This window comes from Antedon mediterranea, chromosome 10 (assembly GCF_964355755.1).
Source record: "Antedon mediterranea chromosome 10, ecAntMedi1.1, whole genome shotgun sequence".
In the NCBI taxonomy this organism is placed as follows: Eukaryota; Metazoa; Echinodermata; class Crinoidea; order Comatulida; family Antedonidae; genus Antedon; species Antedon mediterranea.
The window spans coordinates 5,309,552-5,321,498 of record NC_092679.1 but is presented as its reverse complement, the minus strand read 5'-3'; positions in this window follow the sequence as shown (position 1 = coordinate 5,321,498).

Genomic DNA, 11,947 nt, shown 5'->3' with positions numbered 1-11,947 from the left:
CGTTAATTTAAAAGGGAACCGATATTTTGGGCACCAGGTATGGTGCGCCAAATATCCTTCACGTTAGATATATTTCGTTCATAATTAGATAGAAAACATTACTTAATTTAGTACAGTTGGATTCATAGCATTAGTCAGACAATCACCCGTACTTGATCTTGAATGCATCGATGATTTTACAGTAGGCCTGTATAATGATAAATCAAACACAGGTCTTTCCTTTATATTACATTTAATTTAACACTTGGCGCGCCATAGTTAAGTTATTCGGCTGGGACCACCGGCATTTGTAGGCAAATGAAATCACAGTGAAAGACAACAAGATAAAACAAGTGTTATTCTAGAACAGCTTTGATTGATTGGTTTTCATTACACTTCAAACTATTAGGCCGTTTGTGTTGTTTACTTTTTAACCTTGAGCCTAAGCTATTATAAACAACGCGGTTTACACTTGTAGAGCGATGGTCGCACGGGATAGAGTAATTAAATCGACCTAGAAAAGTTATCATTTAAGCTGATATGTTTACTTTAAACGTACCTTTTTATTATACATTTTTTTATAAATTCCATTAGAGTTTGTTTGCATAAAAAAAAATTGGCATCATTTATGTGTCATTGCTATATCATCATCATCATCATCATCATCATCATCATTAACATTTTGATATTATGTCACATTATAATTACGTAATCAACATCGCCAACATACCTCATTATTATCATCATCATCATCATCATCATCATCATCATCATCATCATCATCATCATCATCATCATCATAGAATCATCATAGATATCATATACAGTATTTACCAACACGTCATAATATTTTATGTACGGTACACGCTTGCTTCTCCACAGCGCCACCAACCATTTGGACATTATTTGGATAATGTTAAATCAACACGGCTGGAACAATAACACCTCGAATTAGATTAAATACAATTTACTATATTACCATCATCTTAAACTGGGATGCGTTTGATGCAGCCTACACACTTTTTGAATAAAACGAATGTATGTATCTTATGCATGCTACTTTTAGGCATCGCAATTACGCCGGGCGTAACGCAAAACAATTGGTCGCCAATGAGCTAGGATATTTGCGTTGTGGTCTTTCGTTGCGTTGGCCTATTTTGCGTTTTCGTGAGAACCATGCACAGATTTTAACGCGTTGTCCGTCGCTTTTCAAAAGGCTTATTATTAACACCAGATGAATATGGTAAACACCATTGTAGAATCCCTCAACATTCTATATGTATATGATCTTGTTCTTAATGTACGATATATAATTGGAACATGTTTAGATTAAATTGAAACTAATAATATGCCTAACTTCTTAAAAATGTACAATGATATGTCTTTTTTATTAGTTCAATTAGTTCCGTACAGTTACACTGTGTACTATTAAATTACTAACTGTAGTTGTCATACATCAGTGTTGCGTGTACCGTAGAAATATGCAGACACAACTGGCAAGGTGTCAACTTTTGTCACCTCATTCAGCAAAATACTACCTCCTTGCCTCGTTTAACGATGACATTTGAACTGCATTTTTCTTACCCTAACCAAACTAAACGGTTAATAGTTTTACTGATTGACAAACAACATCAGTCAACATTGGATGACCAAAAGTCATGAAAGTGCAAAACAATGTTTAATGCTTTTTCTCTTGGAAACCCAGCTGTTGACAGGAATGGAATCTCTTTCCCATTCTCATAGGTGATATAAGTTCGACCAATCCTCATTATCTCTCCCCCCCCCCCCAACTCTTTTCCTTCCACCCCGCTTATATAGTTGACGTTGAATAAAGATATATGGGACAGGAGGACGATAGTGTGTGGGTTAGATGGGCGATGTTGTCAGATTCTAGTATAAATTGAAGTAGAGTACAATATTTTAAACAAATTTTTACATATCTGTTTATTGCAAAAGAAACCATGTGAAACAACTTTTACCACAATGTTATTTTCTTTCTGAATAGACAGCGTATACAGTAGTTATTAATACTTCAGATATTCTTAGTCTGACCACTACTACACAGTAGTTCAGTAGTTATTTGTATATTATTATATATTCAAAATAACGGTAGACAGTAGGAAATTGTTAATACAATGGTACTTCCGGTGTTTGGACTTCTGACCTGCCTTCAAATGACCTCACCCCAATGGATCACTGTTCAAGATTTGATATCTGATATTTAAACAAAAATAAATTCAGAACGAATCAATAGCTGGAATATTAGTGTTGATTTATTAGTTGATATTTATTACCGTATGTGATGTAAAAAATGTTGACTTTCAGTTCTCGTCTGACCAAAAGCCTTATCAAATATAAATACCAGGCTAAATGAGGCATAGGGTATTTCCTTTTTTAGACGTGATTGTATTTATTACTCTCTACCAAAGTACATAAGTCTACTTGGAATTAAAGAAAAAAGGGTATGTATCCTAGTTAAGCTATTGCTCTGAACAAAATTACAGTAGCGCCATCATCGTTGCCAAGAGCACTCGAAGAATAAAACTTTATCTGATCATCTTCATTGTTTTGATATTGTTTTCATCAACTATCGTAATTCTTGTTATTTTCACATTATAGTTTTGATGATCGTCAGTCGATTCCATCATCATAAATCAACATCTATCACTATCTATTTATACAAATCAGATGTTTAATAAATAGTTTTAAAAGTATTTTGGTTGACGATGATTGAAACATTACTATCACCATAATCACACCAATTCACTTTATAAGCGATGAAGCGAAAAAGAGTTTCACACTTGCATATTAAAAAATGATCTATAAAAGCAGCCACTGCCCATACACACTTTGTCAAATATTGCTTGCGGCTATATCACTTTTATTGGCGTTCTTGATTTTATATCCAATTAAATTCCTTTTTATCGCTTCCAATAATGTGGCTTTTATAATTTTATTCTGCACTGTAATCTTGTCGTAAGATGATGTAAAACGTTAGTATTTTGATGATAACTGGGAGCTAATGTCTAGGTGATACTATTTATTTAGTTATAGGTTATAACATTATAGATTCATTAGTTAGTTATATTATATAATACTGCAGTATACAATTGTTCTATCCGGAAATCCATGAGAATTGCCGATCGATTAAATGAAATTGATCTATTTTATGTCAAGTCTAGCCAATCATACGTTGGTGAAGATACATCTCTAGTAGGACGTTCCTTGCTTCCATTTCTCTCAATTATCGATTGGTTTTTTTATCCATCATCAAACTCAATGTTTTATTTCTAAATAACTGACTAAAGTAAATGATATTTTGAGTGAAATGTGATTGAGCTTGGTTGAAAACTAGTTCATTTAAGTGGTAACGTAATTCTGTACAACACATGTAAAGTGAAAATGTGGAATATAGCTGTGAAAAAAAGTTCTTCCTTGCTGGTTTGACCTTATGAACCTGTCAAGGGGCTTTTGTTAGACTTCTCCCTGTAGCGATTTTTTTTTCCGTACGAGAGTTCCTCCATCGGTTCGTTTCGGACTCAATCGACTCTCTTCGGTATTCGGTAAAGTCAGCTCACTGATGCGTGACAACATAATACAATTTACATTTACAAACCGCGAGCTTACTTTCCCACAGGCTCTCACAATAGTAAAATAAATCTACACTAATACGAGTTTTGATTTGATGACATTAATTAATAAATACTAGGCCTACTTAGTAATTACATTAAGAACCCAATAGCATATTGAAGATATTTAGGTCTACGACCCAATAGTAGGTCGTATCAGATATTATTTTTTGAAGTTGAACGACCTTTTGTCACGAACGAGAGGCTCTTTTTCTTATCGTTTATGGTATTGTAGCTAGCCCATGGCTAGGCTAGCTTGTGTAAGCCTATGCAAGGTATTACTTTTGAATTTAAAATGATTATGTACAGTAGGAATTCCTATGCACAGTGTATGTTTTTTATACCTTTTAAAATAATATTATTAAATTAATATTTATATTGTAAGGTAATGGAAATTTTACGTTAAAGGTGTACGTATTAATTATCCCCAATCTTTAAAAAAAGATTTCAGACTTTTAATAATAGGCAACTTTGGAGTTTTAATTAAGTTATAGGCCTACAACTAATATTATTGTTTATTATATGTAATTTGGAAAATCATAAAAAATACATGCAAAGTAAAAAACATTCAATTACGGTACTGACACGACTGCAATAGTACAAATACATTTAATAATAACACATTTTCCAGGAAGCTTATAATTATATGTGATACTATCATCAATTATTAAATTAACACGATATTAAACGCTTTATAAGCAAGCATGTGTTTCTATACATTACAACTTACAAGAATACATGTTACTTGCGCGATTTGAACGATTTGCGCAATTTGAAATTGCGCAAAAAAAATCCTTGCGCAATTTGAATTGAAACATGTGTTTCAAATTGCGCAAGCAACGTATTAAATTGCGCAAGTAATCTGCAAATTGCGCAAGGTTTTTCGACAGATTGTGAAATCATGCACACCCATATTTTTATAGTAATTTCTAAGAATGATTCAAAATTAAAGATAAATATCGCATTTCCTTATTTTAGTAGTGCAAATATTGTTATAAGTTAGCATACCGTCGAAGAACCGACGAAGGAAAACGAAGCGGTGGTGTTCCACCAGGCGGGCGCGGCGCGGGCGGCCGGCTATACTACTCTAGCCTAGCTAGGGTCTGGACTACTGATACTGACTAGGTTACATGGCCTAGCTTAAACTAATATTAAAAACTTAAAAAGTGAGTATTAAACATTATCTTCATTGAAATGGTCTTATTTATATAATAAAATACTAAATTTTAAACTCCTCTGCCTAGGCCTAGCCTAGCCATGTATGGGAAAATTTACAGTTCGTTTTCAAATTGCGCAAAGGTGTCATATTGCGCAAGAACTATCTTGCGCAATTTACAAATTGTGCAGCGCAATTTAAAATTGCGCAAAGATTTTCTTGCGCAATTTGAAATTGCGCAAGTTGATTGCGCAATTTGAAATTGCGCAAAAAAATCCTTGCGCAATTTAAAATTGCGCAAGAATTCTTTGCGCAATTTCAAATTGCGCAAGGATTTTTTTGCGCAATTTCAAATTGCGCAAATCGTTCAAATCGCGCATAACATATACAATTTTTCAAATGTTACACTTAAAAACCTGAAGAAAATTGTAATTTTCTTGATAAAAACATCTGTTAGTGTTACTTCTGTACATATAATTTCTAACCTACTACTTCATTTTATTAAAATAAAAAATAGTACTGTAGATGGAATGTACTACATTGAAGCACACGTACGTAGGGCTAGGCTAGCTGGCCTTGCTTGTGACAACCAACAAAGTGCTGCTGCTGTGTGTGTGTGTTACTGTTTGTGAATCTGATGGTACATACATTGGTTTGTGGCTGCCTATACAGTATTATATTATTAAAATTCTAGGACTATTATTATTATTACAATGACGTTCAGTACTACATTTATTATTATATTTACAGTGAGTATAGTATTAGGCCTCTAGTATAGTATGTATAAATTTGTCACTCGTGCAAAGAAGCTGCTCACGTTTTGTGGTTGCTGTCACGCATCAGTGAGCATCGGTGGCTTACCGAAGAGTCGATTGAGTCCGAAACGAACCGATGGAGGAACTCTCGTACGGAAAAAAAAATCGCCTCCCTGTAACATAATTTTTGCAAATGACCAATATACTCGTAAAATACACGTTTTTTGAATACTCTAAAAACATTGACTGCTGGCAACTGATTTGAAGCGTTAGCAAATTTTAGTTCTGTTTATTTGTAATATTATTAATATTTAATATCAAAATGACAATAAAATTGCTATCATTCAATTCGACCAATTTGAAAGCTTCTCTGGTCAGACAGAGATGTAACGAGATTGTAGAAAATCTCAAACGTCTGAGAAGCACCATAGGCTGCTCTTTACTAAACGGTTCTCGTTTGGAGACTACGTCATGTAGCCGTAAAAGTAAAGTTTCCATGGTGACCAGTCCAAAGGGATTCGTGAACGTTTAATCTCGGCAGCTAAAAAGTCGCATCTGTTTTTGGTCTTTTTGAAAAATAAAAATGAATTCGAATGATTGAAATCTCTCTGACAGCTGATTGTTGACAAGTGACATTTTAGTTCCAAGTGACTTCCTTTAAAATAAAACATAAATGATTATAATCAATCAAAATAATAACATAATAATTATGACGAAGACCAAGGAAGAAATATTTAAGCTATGTCTACACTATCAAACTGTATGTGACAAAAAAAAAATGATGTCAAATCACTACTATTTTTGGGCATGACGCTACTTTGTTTGATAGTGTAGACAGAGCTTTAGATTTATTCATTCATTTGGTGAAAATCAAAACAACATAACAAGAAAAGTCCAATAGAAGTTAACATGGCATAATAGTTCATTTGAAAATCAAATACGAGATCGTACCGTCGTACCGTCGTACAGTACTCTCGTACCGTCGTACTCTCGTACCGTCGTACTCTCGTACCGTCGTACTCTCGTACCGTCGTACTCTCGTACCGTCGTACTCTCGTACCGTCGTACTCTCGTACCGTCGTACTCTAGTACCGCCGTACTCTCGTACCGTCCTACGATGTCTAATAACAACATGTGCTGCTAAAATGCAACTTTTGACAAACCCCTATACATACTGTAATATAAATCAACATACATTAACACTGCGTTTGTTGGTCTGTATGTTGTGCAGACGCTAAATGAATGCAGGTTTCCCAAATATGTTTATGTTTAATGACAGGGGACACGATAATTACGCGAAAATTACACATTCAATATCATCGTTCTCGAGGATATATACGATTTACGATCCTCGCAGCGGTAGTCATGTGATGCAGTTTCAACCAATCACGTTCGCGTATTTACATAGGCTATGTAATATAATAATATATGTTATACATTAGGCAGTATAATAACATATAACACTTCTAAGTAGTATTGTACAATACTATGTACAAAGTTTGCATGAAAAGATTTATGAATGATAACAAGAATTATCCATTAAAACATTAATTCAAATCTACACTGCAGTAGAAATTACATATTGTTTTGCAAATTACAAACATAGAAGTATTTAGACAATTGATAGCATTTTATCTAATTCTACGTCTGATGACCTTAATATTATACAGGTCTGTATTCTCAGTCCAACGACTCTTGGAATGACCTGAGCAAAGGTCACCGAGTCGAATCAGTAACATATGGAAAAGTGCAAAAGGTTATCATTCAGATATATCACGCTCAACACAAATTTTCGTTAATAATAATGTCATGCAAAATTGTTGAAAACGACATATGATCTTGAATTTCTTTATGGAATCATGTCTGACATAACAACAGGCTTAACTTGTTGTATTTTAAAAATTATTAGTTTAAGTGTGTAAAGCGGATGTATATTATTACACGACACTTGGGTTACGAATTCAAAATGACTTGTATGAATAGTACATTACAGAAAATATGGCTTATGTCTAGATCTAAACAAACCAAACTGTACTGTATGTTAATTATTGTTATTCGGGCAATAATTCAATTTACTATACGTACGCATTGGGTTATCTAATGATATGACAACATATGACGGATATGTTTATCATTGATACAATGATCAAATAATTATGTATATGTAAGCTTATAAATATATTTAAATAAAACATGAATAGAATACCTAATTTGATATAATACGATCTAGAACAAATAAAGATTTTACAAAATCAAAAATTAGTAAGTAGTTACGAAGGCCTCTGTTGTATAGTGATATTAATGTAATGGAAATTGAAGGGGCGCGGTTTATTACTCACAAAAATTCAAAAATTACCAACAAACAACCGCGTAAGGCTAAGTATTATTATTAATACTTTCCTGTGTATAAAATGCCCCAGTTAAGCTTCACCTTATTAATAAACGCTTCGCCATATGGCTGCAGAAGGCTGCATAAAGCCAGTCCGTAGCCGTCGTCGAGCAATCAGCTTCTGTTAAGGTAGCCACAAGAAGCAGCCTAGTTTCGTACTACTTACTACAAGGATCGTATTACCCCATAATTTGAGAAAAATAATTCAACGTATGAAACATCCTGATTTATAAGCGGTTTATATGCCCATAAGTAAATGATGATTATCATTATTCGTGTTATTTCATATCTCATATTATATATTACGTAGGATTTCAGGTTAGATTTGAATCGTACTTATTATTTCTTGATTAAGAGTCGCTCGGGTTCGGATTTTAATCTATTTATAGGAAATGTATTTCACATCTAATTACTGTGACAGCATTTTTAAGAAAACAAATTATGCTATCTCACTGGACATACAATTTATTTTTTTAATATACCTTATACATAGATATAAGAATAAGTACAGTAATATGTACTTTGAACATGTTTAAAAAAAAAAATCTTTTCTTTTTTATAAATTAGCTGCCATTGCTTTAATAAGATCAACAATACTATTATTATTATTTACGTAAATCATTTTATTTATTTTATGTTTTTTTAATAGATAGAAATAGATGTTAGAATAAGTACAGTACTGTGACAAGTTAAAAAACATTTTTTTAAATATAAATTTGCTGTGATTGCTTTAATCAGGTTAACAATAGTATTATTTTACGGTAATCATTTTATTCATTTTATGTTATAGGCCTACACTCAAAATAAATAGACCATGGACATTAAACACGAGGAGGTTAAACATATTATTAATTTTACTTTAACCATTTGTATTCAATGCAAAATTCAATTCAATTCCACATTTATTTCGACCAAAATCAAAAACATGAAAAATGACGATTAATTAAATTAGACTTAGAATAGGTCATTTTGTAGTTTTAATCAAGTTAATCACTTCCATAGGAGAAAAAACGATAAAAAGAAATAATGTTTTCACTTATAAAATGACAAAGCAAATGGTTAAATTCAACCAAAAATCCATTGGCTGGCAGTTGACCAATTTAAATTACAGTTTTTCAGGTAAATACATTTTTTTCGATCCAATTTATGGTCAAAGTGGATATTTATTATGTTACATTAAAATGGCATATTAAAAAAAAACAAATTTTTTTTAGGGGGAAAATACATCTTTAAGCCTATACACAATTCAATTCAATTCAACATTTATCTCGACCAAAATCAAACATTAATAACATATTTACATATGTTGGGAAGGAGATGAATTTTTTCAATTTTATATTTACATAGACTAAACAAAAACAACAACAAAAAATGTATAATTTACTCAGTCAATGTCGTCCTTCTATATACAAAATATACTGTAATTACTATTTATAACATTCAATTCAATGTAATTAAAAGAACATTAAATGCTACTTTTTGTCTTTTGGACGTTAATAAATTTTATTAACGTCCAAAAGACAAAAAGTAGCAAAAACAACAATGGCAAGAGATAATAAAAGAAAATGGTCGAAGGCAAATCCCAGAAAGATTTGAATCCTGTGACGGGATTGCCTTTACAAATTAGTTAAAAAATAGAACATTTAGAAAAAAATATATACAAATAAATGTAATAATGTTAATAATCATGGAGAGGGGTGTTAATGCTAAAAACGATTGTGTATGTATTCGAGTTGGCAGATGATGATCGACCCTTTATATACAAGTTGTATTATTTAATAAAGTAATTAAATCATACGTTATCTGACCTTGTTAGTTACAAACGACTTGACCAGGTTAAAATTTGTAACTTAATATCTGCCCTATTTTGTTACATTTTAATAATAAAAGTGAAAATGAATAAATTATTGATTTACCTATAATATCAGGTTGTGTATTATGTCTCGTGTTTAGATAGATAAATTCACATATTATTCTAAAGCTCTGTCTATACTATGGACATGATGATGTCATATCGCTACCATATTTGGGCATATAACTACCATATTTAGACACATCACAAACTAGTTTGATAGTGACAGGTTTTACAGATTCCTCAAATTCATGTATAAATTATATTTTCATACTTTTAATTAAAAATTATATTGTAACTAAAATTAGTGATTTTTCAAAAATAGGACTATTGAAATGCAAGCAATTTGATAAAACAAATTTAACAAAAACGTGGTGCGGTATTTAATTAATGTTGTAAATACCATAAGAAACTTATGACAAGATCAACTGGATAGGGGCTTGTAAAACTGTTTTGCGTCTTTGATTTCTGCATTAATAGGGCTAACTCCTTAACCGTGGTTCCAACTAGCGACGCAACGCAAGGACGTAGACGCAACGCAAGGACGTAGACGCAACGCAAGGACGTAGACGCAACGCAAGGACGTAGACGCAACACAAGGACGTAGACGCAACGCAAGGACGTAGACGCAACGCAAGGACGTAGACGCAGCGCGAGCGAGTTGTCCAATGACAATGACAATTCGTTGTTGTCAAATCACTAAAGCGTGGTTCCCACTAGCGACGCAACACAAGGACGTAACGCAACGCAAGTAAATTAAGCTTGGTTTCCACTAGAACGTAACGCAAGGACGTAAACGCAACGCAAGCGTTTTAACCAATGACAAGCGAAGTTATAGACAGTTAGCAATCACAAGCGAATAAGCCATGGCTTGTGATTGGTCAATTCACTTGCGTTACGTCCTTGTGTTGCGTCGCTAGTGGGAACCACGCTTTACGTTACGCTTACGTCCTTGCCTTGCGTCTATATTGTGGAAACCAAACATTAGTTTTAGAGATTCAATCATTTTTGTGCGTTACATGTTCACAGCCATCTTCTCTTTGTTAGGCCTAATAGATATTATTTTTATTATTATTGTTTCTTAACCCTGTATCCGTCTCAAATTGGCAAATTGGCAATATAACATATATTATCTATGTTAAGAGAATTAAACTGTAACTTTCTGTGTAAATATCGTGTTATAGTATTCATCTGATTTCAAGTTAACATTTATAACGATCTCCAATAAGCTGATATTAAGAGACAAGACGAGTGGTTCAGTCTACCATCTTTATTGATAAAAGCTGTAATAAGAAATGATGACGAAATTTGATCCTAGCAACGAGATCAATTTAAGTTAACCCAAAACTATTAGTTAATTCAATCCGTGGCACATCTTCTTCATCGTCTTATAGTTGCTTAACAAACCGTTGATCGTCTCTTCTTCCACGTACAAATTGTAACACTGTATCAGACCCGTCAGAACAGAATGTTGGATTGTGTCACTACCTTCTTACAATGTAAAAGTATCTAAATACTATTACCTATACTAAATATATAGGCTTACAGTGTTAGATCGTCCATTCCTGAGACCTCTCCTGAACCTCAAAACAAGTTAAGGTACGAAGTGCGCATGTCCCGATAAACTCGCTGTGAATACTTTTTGATACTGTCGAAAAACATTTCTGGATTGAAAATGCTTATTCCTGGATATTATATGACATGTCGTATATGAAGGGTCAGATGAGCGATTACCACACGCTGTGGGTTACCCTCTTCATATTGCCAAGACTAAAAATATTTCAGGTTTGTGTCTTTACATCTGTTGATTGAAGTATGATGAGTCAAATGACATTTCGAAGACATTACTCGGATTAATCAATGAGGCCTACATTACAAATACATATTTAACAAATGTTTTCATTTTTTTTTATAAGGCTAGTATGTATTGTTACTTTCTTTATTTTTCTAGTTCTTACACAAAAGATGGTTCAATAATAGAACTTAATGAAAATATTGATATTAATAATTACCAACGTGGACATATTTGTCTAACCCTAGCCCTTGTTTTGGCTACGTGCTGCCTTCATGATTGGTCACCCAAACCCCCTCTTGTGCTGGCAGCTGACATGATCATATATGTGTAACTGAGTAGCTATTCTCAGGGCCTAGGGTCCATAAAATTGTCGGCCGGAACGTTTGATTTGA